Here is a 15,342-nt window from a genome sequence, read left to right as displayed (position 1 = left end):
TGATGGTAAGTGGCTACTGCCATCAACTCTAGATAGGATAAGATATTCCTATCTGAGGTCAGCCAAAGATGAGCCGTTACCTCCGAGGACTAAGCTGAAACGCCTCGGAAAAGTATGTCTCCCTTCAAACCAGAACACAGTAGAGCTTAACGCTACTGTTATAAGGCAGAAATAGGTGTGGCGGTGGTGCTACCGGAGTTCCACAAAAGGTTCTACCACCTTAAAATGTATATAGGTACATTCTGATAAAACAAAAGTTTCGTTTTTCGATGGCGTGAGGGATTACTATTTACTTTTCTGATATTTTGATTTGTCATGATAAAAATAGGTTTAAAAATAAATCGCTGTCGAAAAAGTATGTAATGACGCGTGGCCTAAGTTGCATATTATTGCAGTTATAAGATTTTTTTCACACTTAACTGGTTTCTCATGACACGAGAACTCTCAACCAAAAATTCCCGAGAATTCCTGGAAACTCGAGAAAAACTGACCACTACTCTCACTAAATCGAGTAACTAACCGTGAGTTTCGTTCGAGAACACATGGTCCCCAAAATCCTTTGAACGTAATATCAAAATAGGTCGGAGGCTTTGATGTTTTATTAATTGATCCGTCGGCGATAACTCTGATTTATTATGGACGTGTTCGAGGCCTCGAACCAGGACCCTAACAGCTGTGTGCGAAATTCCACTACACTTATATTAAACTATAAAATTTGAGATGTCGTAAAATATTTATGTAATCTATCCACAATAAAGTTGACGTGTCTGTCAATATGCACTTGGCTAGTTTGGTGAACTATGGTGTAATCCTTCGTATTATGAGAGGAGATCCGTGCCCAGTAATGATACAGTTGGGTTGACGACGTTTGTCTGTAGAACGTTGTGGAATACTGTCCCTCTGCTGGGCAAAGGTTTCATAGTGCAAGAGATTTTGGCTATGGCCCTATGTCTATGAGTCCACCGCGCTGGTTAATTGTATTCTGGAAGACTTTACACACCTTTGAGCATTTTTTATGTGCTCATGCATACAGTTTTCCTTACGATATTTTCCTGCACCGTTTTGGAAATCTTATAAAATACGTATAGACTTCAAAAAAACAAAGGTGAAATATAATGACAAGCTTACCTTTTACCCAACTGCAGAGGGTAATGTTTTTCAAACATATTCACGTACGTATGGAGCATACATTCTCCTTCATACTCCACAGCCCACACACCTCGAAGGATTTTAACGTGGGGTTGGATTTGCCTAAATTGTAAGAAGCTTTATTTTTAAGAATTCGGGTTTATTGATTTTATAATTTTATAATTGTCTAGTTATCCTTAAACTTGGCAACCCTAGTGACACAAGTCTGCGCCCTTACAATAAAACTTAGCTATAAAATTTGAGACGCCGTAAAATACGATTTCAGCGATAACCCATAGCCATAACATTATTTATATATATAGAGTCGCCGACAGATCTTTGGCGCCTGTACAAATAAAATGATATGTAAGGAAAGTAACACCCAAGCATATTAAGTTAAATGAAGTACTATCCCTTGCCACACCCTTCAAACAGAAACACAGGAGCGCGCTGTTGTTATGAAGCAGAAATAGGTATGTAGTTGGTATATTCGTAATCGAACTACAAGAAGTTATACCACGTATTTTTATATGGCAAATGTACCTATAAGTAATTGAACATTATCACTACAAAAGTAGGACATATTCACCCGTTATTTATAACCAATCTATCCAATATTTTGCCTATCAAAGATCGAATTTTAGCTATTTGTACAGACTATTTTTTACGCGGAAACCTAATCTTTTCTATAAAATAAACGTAGGCCCCGTTACTCATTATAACATGAGGTAATTGTCCCTAAAGATCCTGTCAAAATCGAACCAGCCCTTACGCAGATAAACCGGAGGAAACAGACAGACAGGCAAACAATAAATTAAATTATTGTTAAAAATACTTTTTTGTTATACGTCTCATATTACATCATTTGCATTTAAAAACCTGTTATTTTGACATTACACACAGATACTTCAGTATTATTTATATGTTTTGTTTTTTTTTTATAATTATATCTAAACGATGAGGCAGACGGGCTACCTGATGGAAAGCAGTCACCGTCGCCTATGGACATTTGCAACACCACAGGAGTCGCCAACGCATGGCCGGATTTGGAAGAGAGCTTTTTTTACACCATTTTTGAAGAGCTCCATGTCAGATTTTGTCATGTGACTATTAATTATAACATGAAACTTCAATCTCTACTTCGCAGTAGCTGACTTCCCTTCTTTATTATAGCATCTATTCATAAGCTTTAAAATTTCCAGTGAATTAATGTTCTAATCTGAAAAGGTGTTCTCACCATCATCATCATCAACCTATTACTGTCCCACTGCTGGGCACGGGTCTCCTCTCAGAATGAGAAGGATTAGGCCATAGTCCACCGCGCTGGCCAAGTGCGTATTGGTAGACTTCACATACCCTTAAGATATTTGTTTTTTTTTTTTTTTTTTTAAATCTCTCAGGTATGCAGGTTTCCTCACGATGTTTTCCTTCACCGTTTAAGCAAGTGATAATTAATTACTAATACGCACATTAATTTGAAAATCAGAGGTGCGTGCCCTGGGATTTGAACCTCGGACCCCTCGATCGAGAGGCCGCGTTTCTTAACCACTAGGCTATCACTGCTTAGAAAAGCTGTTCTAGATAAGAGCAATCTCTCAGCGCGAAAACTAAGGCTCATTTGGTTAGAAATGAAAAAGGGTTTATAAAATCGGATCAACGTTGTAATAGTGAGAAGATGTGTCGATTATTATTTTCATACGTTATCGATATTTGCTTTGTTCAATTAGATTTTGAGTCTTGAAGCTTTTTGTTTCTTAAACCCATTGCTATGATTTTTTTATAATATATGATGCCATGTTGCTAGTACCGCCCATGGATATCTGTAATCAAACCAAAATAGGAATACATATTCCTACCTAAAGTCAGCCACACATAAACAAACTAATTTTGTGCTAATTTTCCTAAATAAGGTCGGCTATATATGCGCCGCTACCCCTGAGGACTAAGCTGGAACGCCTCGGAAAGATATGTCTCCTTTATCACACTTCAAACCAGAACACAGCAACGCTTAACACTGCTGATATTAGGCAGAAGTAGGTTTGGCGGTGGTGCCGCCGGAGTGAACCACAGAGGGTTCTACCTTCAAAACACAACACAAATTATAATAGTAGACATGTCGCAGATATTTTCTTCCAAGTCTTGAGACGTATGAGACAAGATAAGAAGTTTAATCTCAAGTATTATAATAAATCACTTTTTAAACGCCAAGTTAACTCTCAGACTAGATTAAAACTCAGTGAAACTAGAGTTCATCAGATTAAGTCCTACAGTGTAGTGAAGAAAGGTTAATCTAACGCTGCGAGCGATGTAGTGATGTTACGTACAAGCTTTTTACCGACATGTTTAGTATAATATGTGACATATTCATGATTTTATTAATAATATCACTTCAATCAATCTAATGTGTAGAATAGTTATATAGCCGCAGTAAAACAAGAAATAAATTGTAAATCTATACATATAAATAAAATTGGAGTGTCTGTTTTTAATATTGAAATAACCGCTATTTACTACATGCATATGAATGCAGATACGATATACAGGGTGAATTTTTCAAACGGGCCTTCAGGGTCAAATCCGAAACTATAAGGATTAGCGAAAAATGCTGAAAGGAGTTACGAGGCCGATTTTGATAAAAACTAAAACTGCATCATTACTTTTTTAAAATAACTTTTTCCCTAGCCGGGAATCGAACGAGTTCATTTTGAAAAAAAATACACCCTCTATATTATTCCACTATCTGATAGTGTTGCTTATAAGGATCAAAATCTGGGAAGTAATGATAAATGACAAACTTAAGGAAAAGCCTCAACTTTAAGAAAATACATATTTTTTCATATTAATTTGGCCGTTAAGTTCCCGCCATTCATCAATTTAAACATCTCCCGTATTAACAATACTTTTGGCTCAATGTTTCATATCATTTGAAAACGGATGTTTTGTTCTCCAGATATTTAAATTTTTATGTCCGACTTAGTTCAGTTATTTATTTTTAGGACCATTATAATAGATTTCACTTGCTATGAGCGGAGTTTCGCTTAATACAGATGTAAAGTTGACAATTTGCGAGAATGACTTTTTCGAATCAAATCCGAGTGATTACTAAACAAAGAGATATAGAAAATCATATTGAACGTTAAAACGAAGTTGTAAACAACAAACAATAAGAATTTACTATTTAATCAGTGATCCATTTTTATTAAAAAATAAATCCTAAAAACGGCGGTAACTTATTTGCCAAACTATTACTTTCTCATACTAAGCCGTATGCCATGGTCATAACATCGAATAATTAGTTGATTAACCGACAAGTTCTTCAATGGTATGACTTATGTATGTTTCTAAAGAATTATACATAAATCCTTTATTATGTATAATCCTTATAAATTAGTATGCCAATGTATGAAAAAATATGTATTTTCTTCAAAATTTTCCTTTTCCTTTAATTTGTCGCATAACATTACTTCCCAAAATTTGATCCTTATAAGCGACACTATCAGATGATGGAATAATATAGAGGGTGTAATTTTTTTCAAAATGAACTCGTTCGATTCCCGGCTAGGGAAAAAGATATTTTAAAAAACTAATGATGCAGTTTTAGTTTTTATCAAAATCGGCCTCGTAACTCCTTTCAGCATTTTTCGATAATCCTTATAGTTTCGGATTTGGCCCTGAAGGCCCGTTTTAAAAATTCACCCTGTATACACTAAAATAACATTTTTTTACAATTTTTGTCTCTTTGTCTGTCTCTTTGTTTGTTCTGGCTATTCTCTGAAATGGCTGGACCTATTTTGACGGGTCTTTTATTGGCAGGTAGCTGATGTAATAAGGAGTTACTTAGGCTACTTATATTTTAGAACTAGCTGTGCCCCTGTTTCTTTTTTACGTGGGTGAAATCGCGGGGCACAGCTAGTATAACATAATTTTGGACTACTAAAGTAGAGAAATATTAAAAACCAACTGGTTAAAATATGGCCATCTTACTCCCACAATTTAGATGAATCCAACGACAACTCATATGTTAAAATCCGTCACGCCGTATGAGCTGTAGCGGGCCAAAGAATGAGCTACATACACGTTAAAAAAACATTACTCTCTGCAGTCGGAAAAATATGGGGATTGCTTATTTATTTTTTCGTATAATGTATATATTAGTGATTATGTGACACAATAAAAAAAATATTCTTGCAAATTAAGTAACAACTGGACACAGGTTAATTATATAACTGATAACTATTAAATCTAATCTTGAACAGGGATAAGGTTTAGTTGATTCTATTATAAGTGATGACTTAGAATGGAGTTCGATTCGGCTTAGCGTACCCTCATCAATTCTCACTTCAAAACGAAGGTCGTCCTGAAACACTATGTAATAATAACTAAGTGCTCGACCCAATTGTAATCGTCTTATTATTATCCTAATCTAAGGGTCTATTACGCACGGAACGTAGTATCGACCAAAGATTCGAACGGTTTAGACTCCGGTACAAGTCTTACGGATTTTAGCATATATGAAGGTAATACCGTCGAGCGTTTGTATGTATGGTTATCTTATTCTTTGGCATGCCCTACAATCTTTAAAGGGTTTTACATATAAGGTTACATATGTAAAAAAATCTCAAAGGTATGTGAAGTCTACCAATACGCACTTGGCCAGCGCGGTGGACTATGGCCTAATCCTTCTCATTCTGAGAAGAGACCCGTGTCCAGTGGGACAATAATGGGTTGATGCTGATGATGATGATGGTATATGTCTAAGTTGTGCGAGTACAATAGACCTTATTACGCAATATATTCGATTCAAATCTTATATATAAAATTCTCGTGTCACAATGTTAGTTACCGTACTCCTCCGAAAGGGCTTTATCGATTTTCACCTAATTTTATATGCATATTCAGTAGGTCTGAGAATCGGCTACTATCTGTTTTTCATACCCCAAAGTGATAAGGGTTGTTCACCCTTAACATTTTTTTATTTATATGGCAACACAACGTGTCGGGGCAGCTAGTATTCGTATAGAAATTGTACGTCAACAATTTGTTTCGTTATCTAGAAAAGCCATTCGTAAAACACCCGAAACTTCGTACGAAACTACGGATAACGTAGAGAATAGACCACTTATAACGAGGTTACGTTACGAACAATGGAGACGTTCACCCCTTCCCCATTTCAATTACACTCCATACAATTGTATTAGCAATTTCAGTAATTACCTTATGTGATTATTAGTTAAATGGTAGGATATGTTCCTACATATACATAATATACTCCTATACCATCATTACTCGATTAATGTCTACTGATTAAGTACAGCTATTCAGGGTTCCGAACCCAACGAGTAAAAACTGGGCTTTATATCTGGCTAAAAGCAAAAAACGCCAAAAAAAAAAGAGGTTCTTTGTATGGCCACCCTTATTTATTTTTGATTTTTTTTATTTTAAATATTTATTGTTATTGCGGCCACCATTATACATATGTGAATATTTCAATTGCCTCTATTACGGTACAGTCCACGTAAAGCTACTAGTCCGCTCTGAATACAGAAATGAATCGCGTCGTATAGAAAATTGTATGACTACACCTGCTCGCAACAACTTCAGAGCGGACTAGCAGTTTGGCGCGGACTATGCATGAAAAACAGCCCTGTGACAGTCGGACAGACAGCGGAGTCTTAGTTATATTAGCACTCGTTAAATTCAAAACCCTTAAAATTAAAATTGTACTAAAAATACTTGAACATTTTAACACATAATTAGGGGCAACTTTTAGTAATTTAGATTACTTCTAATTAGCACATTTTATTGGTATAATACCAATTAGCGTTTATATTATAATTTCAATTTGATTGCCACAATATTGCCACTTGCGAATATGCTAAAGTAATCAATAAGGTTTAATACACACTGTATGAAGCCCATGGACATCTGTTTTCAACCTTACCTATATAGAGTCCTACTTAAATTTCAAATTTCAAGTATCATCCCTAACCACTAGGGTTTTGAAGGTGAGAGAACCCTTTGTTTGACAGCGGCGGCACTACCCCCACCCTATTTCTACCTAATAACAGCAATGTTACTGCTGTGTACCTGTTTGAAGGGTGTGGTAAGGGAAACATACTTTTCCGAGACGTTACAAGTTAGTCGTCATGGGTAGCGACGCATCTGTGGTCAACCTCAGATGAGAATCTGGTCTTCTTTGGTGTTGATTACAGACATGTCGGCATTAGCTAGCAATCAGGTGGACCGCATGCTCGTCTGCTACTTCTATATTATATATAGAAAAAATGCGAAATCAGACCGATTACGTAGACTTATAGGAAGATTTAATTGCAGTGAGCGTATCGATGTTAAAAATAATACAATATATCAAATCGTACAACAATAGTGTGAATACACCCTTATATGTAATTTCATTACGATGATAGAGGTATAAATTTTATTAACTCCTATAATATTGATACTTATTGATACCATTAGTATGAGTAGTTAATACTAAAATCAATATTTTAGTAACAATTTATTAAGTTAATACCGAATGATCAAAAATCTGTCGTCTTTCTAAATATCTAGATTTTTCTATGATTAAAGGAACCCATTGTAGGTTGGAATGCGCTGGTATGTCTACATTGCATTACAAAAAAAGTTTGTACATAACAATAAAAGTTTATAAAAGAAATATTTTTTGATTGAAGTCCTTAGAATTCCTTAGAATAGGTACCTTAAATCCCCTAGAATGACGTCACTAAAATAATCATACGACAGTGTATGATTATCCAAGCATTAAAATGTATGTGCCAAATTTCAAGTTAAAATTAACTGGTCTAATATTTAGTTGCGTTTGTTTTAACTTTAAATTTAGTTAAATATTTAGTTCAAAGATTTGTCCCTCACACACATACGAACTAATAACCAAAACTCCATTCAAATTGGATTGGTATATTTTGAGAAATTAGCCGACATACAAACTTTCATATATACATACATAGCAGTCGAATTCACAGCCTTCTTTTTTGAAGACTGTTAAAAAAATAAGCCTTTAAAAAAAGTCTTAATACCAAATTTACCAAAAATTGTAAACTTCACGCAAGCAATTCCATAGTCAAATCCTATATCAGTAACATTAGTTACCTTACCTCGTTATCAACCAATTTAAATAAGATATATTCAGAGATGAAAGCGTACGACAGATACAGATGGTGTTAATTTTACAAATGTTCCGATTTTTGTAATTAATTGATCGTGAGGGGTATAAAGCGCATTCCTCGAATATCTCCGTTATAAATGGTTAAACTATCATATTTATAATTATTTTATATGTTTATGGATGAAACTAATTAATGATATTTCATAAAACCATCTTTTTATTAATTTGAAAGTAGTAAAACCGTTCGATGTTCGACTATGGAGGCGCCGTCACACCTATTCTGCCTTATAGTGGCAATGTTAAATTATATGTTCTGGTTTGAATAGTGTGATGATAGTGTGTTTACGGAGTCGTTGGCATGCAAAGCGTTCTTTTCTTACATCGTTGAAAATTGGAGACCAAAATTCATATTCATATAATATTGAAAATTGTATGACAAATTCTTTACCAGAAAATATTATGGGAATTCGCTTCCATGTCAACCCATAACTGTCCATTGCTCAACACAAGTCTACTCCACAGAACGTGTCCATCACGCTGGCCAAGTGCGAATTGGTAGACATACTCGTACATCCTTGAAAACTCATTTTTTTCTGAACTCTCAAGCATGCAGGTTTCCTCACGATGTTTTTCTTCAACGTTTCAGCAAGTAATAATTAATTTCTAATACACACATAACTTTTCAAAAGTCAGTAATCCATGCCTTGGTTTGGAACCTCACACCTTCCAATTGAGGTCGAGTTTCTAACTAATAGTCTATTACTGCTTTTAAATTCTCGTAAAAAGTTAAAATCCCTCCTCTCTTTAGTACGGGGGTATACGCAGGTAGAACCGCGCGGAAAACCCATAAAATAAATAAAAGTTAATTCGTATCATATATTTCGACAAACAAGTATTTAATAGACCCCATTAGCATACCATTATAATAATATAATTAAGTTTGTAGTTTCAATATGGTTGTTAATATAATATTATGTCCCATAATAGGGTAACATATTACTATGATAAAAGAACCTTATTAATAAAAGTCTTACATCTTATACAAGAAACAGATGGTTTAATATATTATTAGTATGTGTGTAGTGACAGGACGTTTTCAAATAAGTTGTTACAAATTATTATAGTTTAAGGCCCAATAATATTTTAATTTAATCGTTTTGAAGGTGGTAGACACCTCTGTTGTTTGCTCCGGTGGTAAGATTGCCACACATATTTCTGCCTAATAACAGCAGTGTTAAGCGCTGCTGTGTTCTGTACCCTTAGTATGAGTTTTTGCGTTTTTACAAAAATGACTGTTTTGGTATTCGTTTACGTATTTGCCCATACATTTCCAATCAGCGCCCCTGGCGGATTGTATCAGAACTGATTGGAAATATAAGGAAAATACATAAACAAAAACAAAAACAGTCATTTTTGTCAAAACGTAAAAACTTATACTAAGGGTACTGGTTACATAATTATCCGAGTCGTCCCAACTTAGTCCTCAGGAGCCTCTTAACACAGCCTTCAAATACCACGACAGCAGCGCTAACCACTACTGTACCCTTACCATGAGTTTTTACGTTTCGAGAAATATGACTGTTTTGGTATTTGTTTACGTATTGGTCCATACAATTTCCAAGTTCTGATATAACCCACTAGGGGCGCTGATTGGAAATAGTATGGGTAAATACGTAAACAAATACCAAAACAGTCATATTTGTCAAAACGTATAAACTCATGGTAAAGGTACTGGACAGAAATAGATGTAGCAGTGGTGCAGCCGGAGTCGAACTACAAAGGGTTTAACCACCTGTTCTAAATATGTTAATACTCATACCATATCATTTGCGACGCTCTATATCTCTAGAAATCTCTATGTAAAAGAACTTATAAAGAAGTTATAAAGATTACTAGTTGATCCGTCAAACGTTGTGTTGCCATATAAACAAAAAAAATGTTAAGGGTGAACCACCCTTATCACTTAGGGGTATGAAAAATAGATAGTAGCCGATTCTCAGACCTACTGAATATGCATATTAAATTTGGTGATAATCGGTAAATCCGTTTCGGAGGAGTACGGTAACTAACATTGTGACACGAGACTTTTATATAGAAGATTTATCAAACCCATTGCATGTTAGGCACACACATTAGGTACCTATATCTTAAAGGGCGAAGGGCTAAATTTAATCACTCAGACAGCCCTGCGGCCAACTTCAACGTACTTGTGACCGACCTCATATGAGGTCTGTTCACACATACTACGATTAAACAGCGACAAAATGTCCACAAGTAGTGGTTACGTGTGAAAAGCATCGCTGCAGCGTCTTATAGCTGTAATAAGAAAGGCGTTATTTTCATAAGGCTTATCACTTTTTCTTGCCGACCCCTATAATCGGTAAAACAGGCAGAAAGTTAGCGCAGAAAAGTCATTGGAAGTAAACTTGCCGCCCTAAAATCTGCCGCCCCGGGCAAATTACTCGGCTGGTTGAGGTACGTGTGAATAGTTTCTAATAAGTTACGTTAATTAAGTAATTAACCGATGCATTGACGTTGGTACCTCATGAGAATGTGTAACATGTAGAAGCCTTCGTGGTTCGAATACGGAGTTATAACCGTTTCATTTTTTTTTATTTATAATATAGGAGTAGCAGACGAGTATGTATCCAGTAAGTAGTCCACCTGATGGTAAGTGGCTACTGCCCATAGACATATGTCAATCAACCCCAAATAGGATTAGATATTCCTACCTGAGGTCGGCCACAGATGCGCCGCTATCCCTGAGGACCAAGCTGAAGCGCGTCGGAAAAGTATGTCTCCCTTACCACACCCTTCAAATCGGAACACAGCAGCGCCTAACACTGTTGTTATTAGGCAGAAATAGGTGTGGCGGTGGTGCCGCCGGAGTCCCACAAAGCCACACCACAAAGGTTTCTACCACCTTCAATCTAATAACATCTAATAACAGCAATGTTAAGCGCTGCTGTGTTCTTGAAGAGCTTATCAGTACAAATATTTAGACCTTTAACCAATATATTAAACCAATTTCACTCTCTAATCTTCTTAATCTAGCGGAAGCCGATAATTAAAAACAACGTTGCAACTTTTTCTTATATTCGACCATCAACAAACCATTTAATTTCATTAGCTCATGAGAATTTCCTGTTTTCTCTTATTTTCAACATTTATATTTACAACGCAACCTGATAATGGTTATCTAGTATTTATTTACCATATGGAGATAACTGCGTGGTTTAATTTAACCAAAGTCGATCTTAATATCACGTATTATGAGTTAAAATCGCATGTCATTTTCATTTAATTGAATTAATTAAACATTTCTATCAAGAATCTTGAGATAAGAGTGAACTTTAAGAGATAACTCCAGATTGCAGTTCCTAAACATAACATAGTAGTTATCAACTCTATAGTTATGGTAAAAAGTTTAAATTCGCATGTATATTTTGTTTTATTTGTATCAATTTTAAGTGTATTTTGGTGGATTATGCAATAATCTGATTTCGGTTTTATTTATGTTGATAGTAACACTTTCGGTTTCAACTATAATAGTAGTATTAGTAGTAGTCAATAAGATTAATTTAGGAAATTTATCTATTACGAGGAAGTAATATTTTCATTCCCTATTTTATCCCCTTGGGGGTAGAATTGATCAAAATCCTTTATTAGCAGATGCTTACATCATAACATCTACCTGCATGCCAAATTTCAGCCCGATCCGTCCAGTGGTTTGGGCTGTGCGTTGATAGATAACTATGTCAGTCAGTCACCTTTGAGTTATATATATTTAGAAGACTAGCTGACCCGGCACACTTTGTACCGCCTCAAAATCTATTTATCAAATATATGAAATATACATATAAAATATAGCCTATGTTACTCGTGGATAATGTAGCTTTCGAATAGTGAAATAATTTTTAAAATCGGTCCAGTAGTTTTTGAGCCTCTTCATTACAAACAAACATACAAACAAAGTTTTCCTCTTTATGATATTAGTGTAGACTAGGCGACTCGTGTCCGCCTCGTTGAGCGTTAATTACATTTTTGTAATGCAGTTATAGCCAATATAAAGCAGTGATAGCCTAGTGGTTAACAAACTCGGCCTCTCGATCGAGGGATCCGAGGTTCAAACCCCAGGCACGGACTTCTGATTTTTCAAAAGTTTGTGCGTATTAGAAATTAATTATCACTTGCTAAACGGTGAAGGAAAACATCGTAAGGAAACCTGCATACCTGAGATTTATAAAAAAAAAATCTCAAAGGTATGTGAAGTCTACCAATACGCACTTGGCCAGTAAATTTAACGTAAATTTACGCACTATAACTGTAACTAAGTTTATCAGTTGGCTAATTATGAGCGAAAGATTTATTAGACTTAATTATCTCGTCGAAATTCACTGGTCATTTTGTATAACAAATTTCTACATTTTAACCGCATTGTTCAGTAATAATATAATTTAATACATGAAAACTCACGTGCTTCAGTCTTCATATCCATTTGCCACGCAATAGTTTTCTGTTAATGTGATAATGGGTTCAGAGTTATTATACGTCTAATCACATATCTAGGGGAAGAAATTCAACAATAGATTAATTGATATAAGAATATAATATTGGTATTAGAAAATTGTACAGATTCTGAAAGATTATAGAAAATTGTTCATTAGTACCTTTGTTTTCGAATAGATTGATCGAAAAATCTTAAGTATGGCTAAACCATTTTAAGCCTTCCTAATATAAGTAGCTTAAATACACAATTTATTTTTAAAATTGAACCTAGCAATAAGGTAAATAAGCTATTTGATTGAAAGTAATCACCGTCGCCTATGGACATCTGCAACACCAAAGGAGTCGCTAATGCATAGCCGACTTTGAATATAAGCTCTCTTGGCACCTTTTTCGAAGAGATTGTCCAAGTAATAAGTACTTAAATGATTAAAATGTTGTTCAGAAAATGTATTATTATTTTGTACAAGAATTTCAAAGGTACTTCAGATCAATCCCCAGAATTTAGGCAACTATCAAAGCGTATCAAATAGCATTATAGATATTCAGTAAACATATTTAACCCTTGGCAAGCATGTATCTTATATGAAGACCCCAAACTATTCCTAATATTCTACTAAGATATTCCAAGGGGTAAAATGCCTGGAATACCTAATATAGAATGAATAGTTGCTAAATATATAATGTTACAAATATATTTAATCAGGCTTCGGTTATCACAGTTAACCAAAGCAATTCCCAAGGATTTTGGTCATCTGGTAATACTTTAATTTCATGTAAGTTGATAAATGACGAATATGTGACGATAAAAAATAACAAACTTGGTACAAATAAAGAAGGAACAAATAAAAGAAAAGAAGAATAGAACACAAAAGAGGAAATGTGTAAGTATGAAAGAACCCAAACGACTTGACCGATTTAAACATATGAGGTGTCGTTGGATTCATCTAAATGGTGGAAGACTACCTAGACTATATTTTTAAAGGCTAAAAGTTTTATTTTATATTTCTATAACTTAGTTGGCATGATACTCGGCCATTATATTTGAACCATTAAGAAATGGTTCAAATATAACGGTCGAGTGATCTGTAATCAACCTAGATAGGACAACATATTCCTACCTGAGGTCGGCCACCACACCGACCGACCACACCCTTCAAACCGAACACAGCAGCGCCTAAAACTGCTGTTATTAGGTAGAAATAGGTGTGGAGGTGGTGCCGCCGGAGTCGAACCACAAAGGGTTCTACCACCTTCACGACGACGACGGGTTGACGATATGTAACTACAGGGCCGTACACATAGATCCAAAACGTTGTACATAAAGTTTATGTTCAGGTACGAAGCAGGTATTGTACAAACTATTACACGCTTTTTATTTCCAAAAACGTACGCAAACATTCCTTTGAAAAACTAAAACTAGGCAGTACGGGCGTATTCCAAATATTTTCCGACAGCAGAATGGGGAATGGTTTTCTATATAGTGGCGCCATGGGGAATTTTGCGGATTGGTTTTGTTGAAAACCAATGCTGTGGAAAAATACAGGGATTTTAATGTCGATTTTGTGTGATGTTGATGTTGAATCTCGTCGATAAGTTTTGGATTCAAATCCAAGATATGGATTTGGTTTTTCAAGGTTCCGTAGTGGTTCCAAATAAGTTCTGAATTCTTATCTACATACCTATGATGAAGACCCGCGTGTCGGAACGGTCACCATACTGGTTTGACGCGCAAAGGATTCCGGATTCGATCCTCGGTCAGACAGACATCTCAATGATGAATTTAGATATCTGTTCTGGGTCTGGGTGTGTCCATGGCCCCCACGACACAAGGAATCCTAGTGTGGGGCTGTGAGTGTAGAAAGCGTTTATTTATTTTATTTATACCGATATTTCTACCGAAATACAATGCGCGTAGAATAAGTAATATTTAAACTTACACTAACTAAAAAAACCTGGTCCTAGACCATCTGTGTTTTTAGCATTTTGAAAATGCCATGGACACACACATACGACTAGACGAACACCGAGACCCATAACAAAACGTAAAATCGTATTTGACCTATGCCTGTCCTGGGATCGAACCAAAGATCGGTAACGCACCAAATCTATAGTACCCGTAAAATTCCTAAAAGGATTAAAATTTATTTATTCCTTCACGATTTTCAAATAACATTTTTCCTGTAGATACGTGAATAGCAAGTATTTTAGTAAAAAACTAAAACTATTCATCGTAGGACGAACGCTGCTACATGCAGTATTTTCTAAATGTATTGAATTTTAAAAGTGATAGCTCGGCATTTTGGACTTTTTCGACGTAGCCAGGAGTTCAGGGTTCCAATATCAAGTCTGATTTTTTTTATAATATAGAAGTAGCAGACGAGCATGCAGCCCACCTGATGGTAAGTGGCTACTGCCGCCCATGGACATTTGTAATGATCCCCCGATAGGATTAGATATTCCTACCTGAGATCGACCCCAGATGCGCCGCTACCCCTGAGGACTGAGCTACAACGCCTCAAGTAAGTACGTGTTCCTTACAAAAACCAGAACACAGCAGCGCT

Source organism: Epargyreus clarus, unplaced genomic scaffold (assembly GCF_041222505.1).
Source record: "Epargyreus clarus isolate Ecla_fem2 unplaced genomic scaffold, WU_Ecla_fem_2.2 ptg000032l, whole genome shotgun sequence".
In the NCBI taxonomy this organism is placed as follows: Eukaryota; Metazoa; Arthropoda; class Insecta; order Lepidoptera; family Hesperiidae; genus Epargyreus; species Epargyreus clarus.
This window is presented reverse-complemented; position numbering follows the sequence as displayed.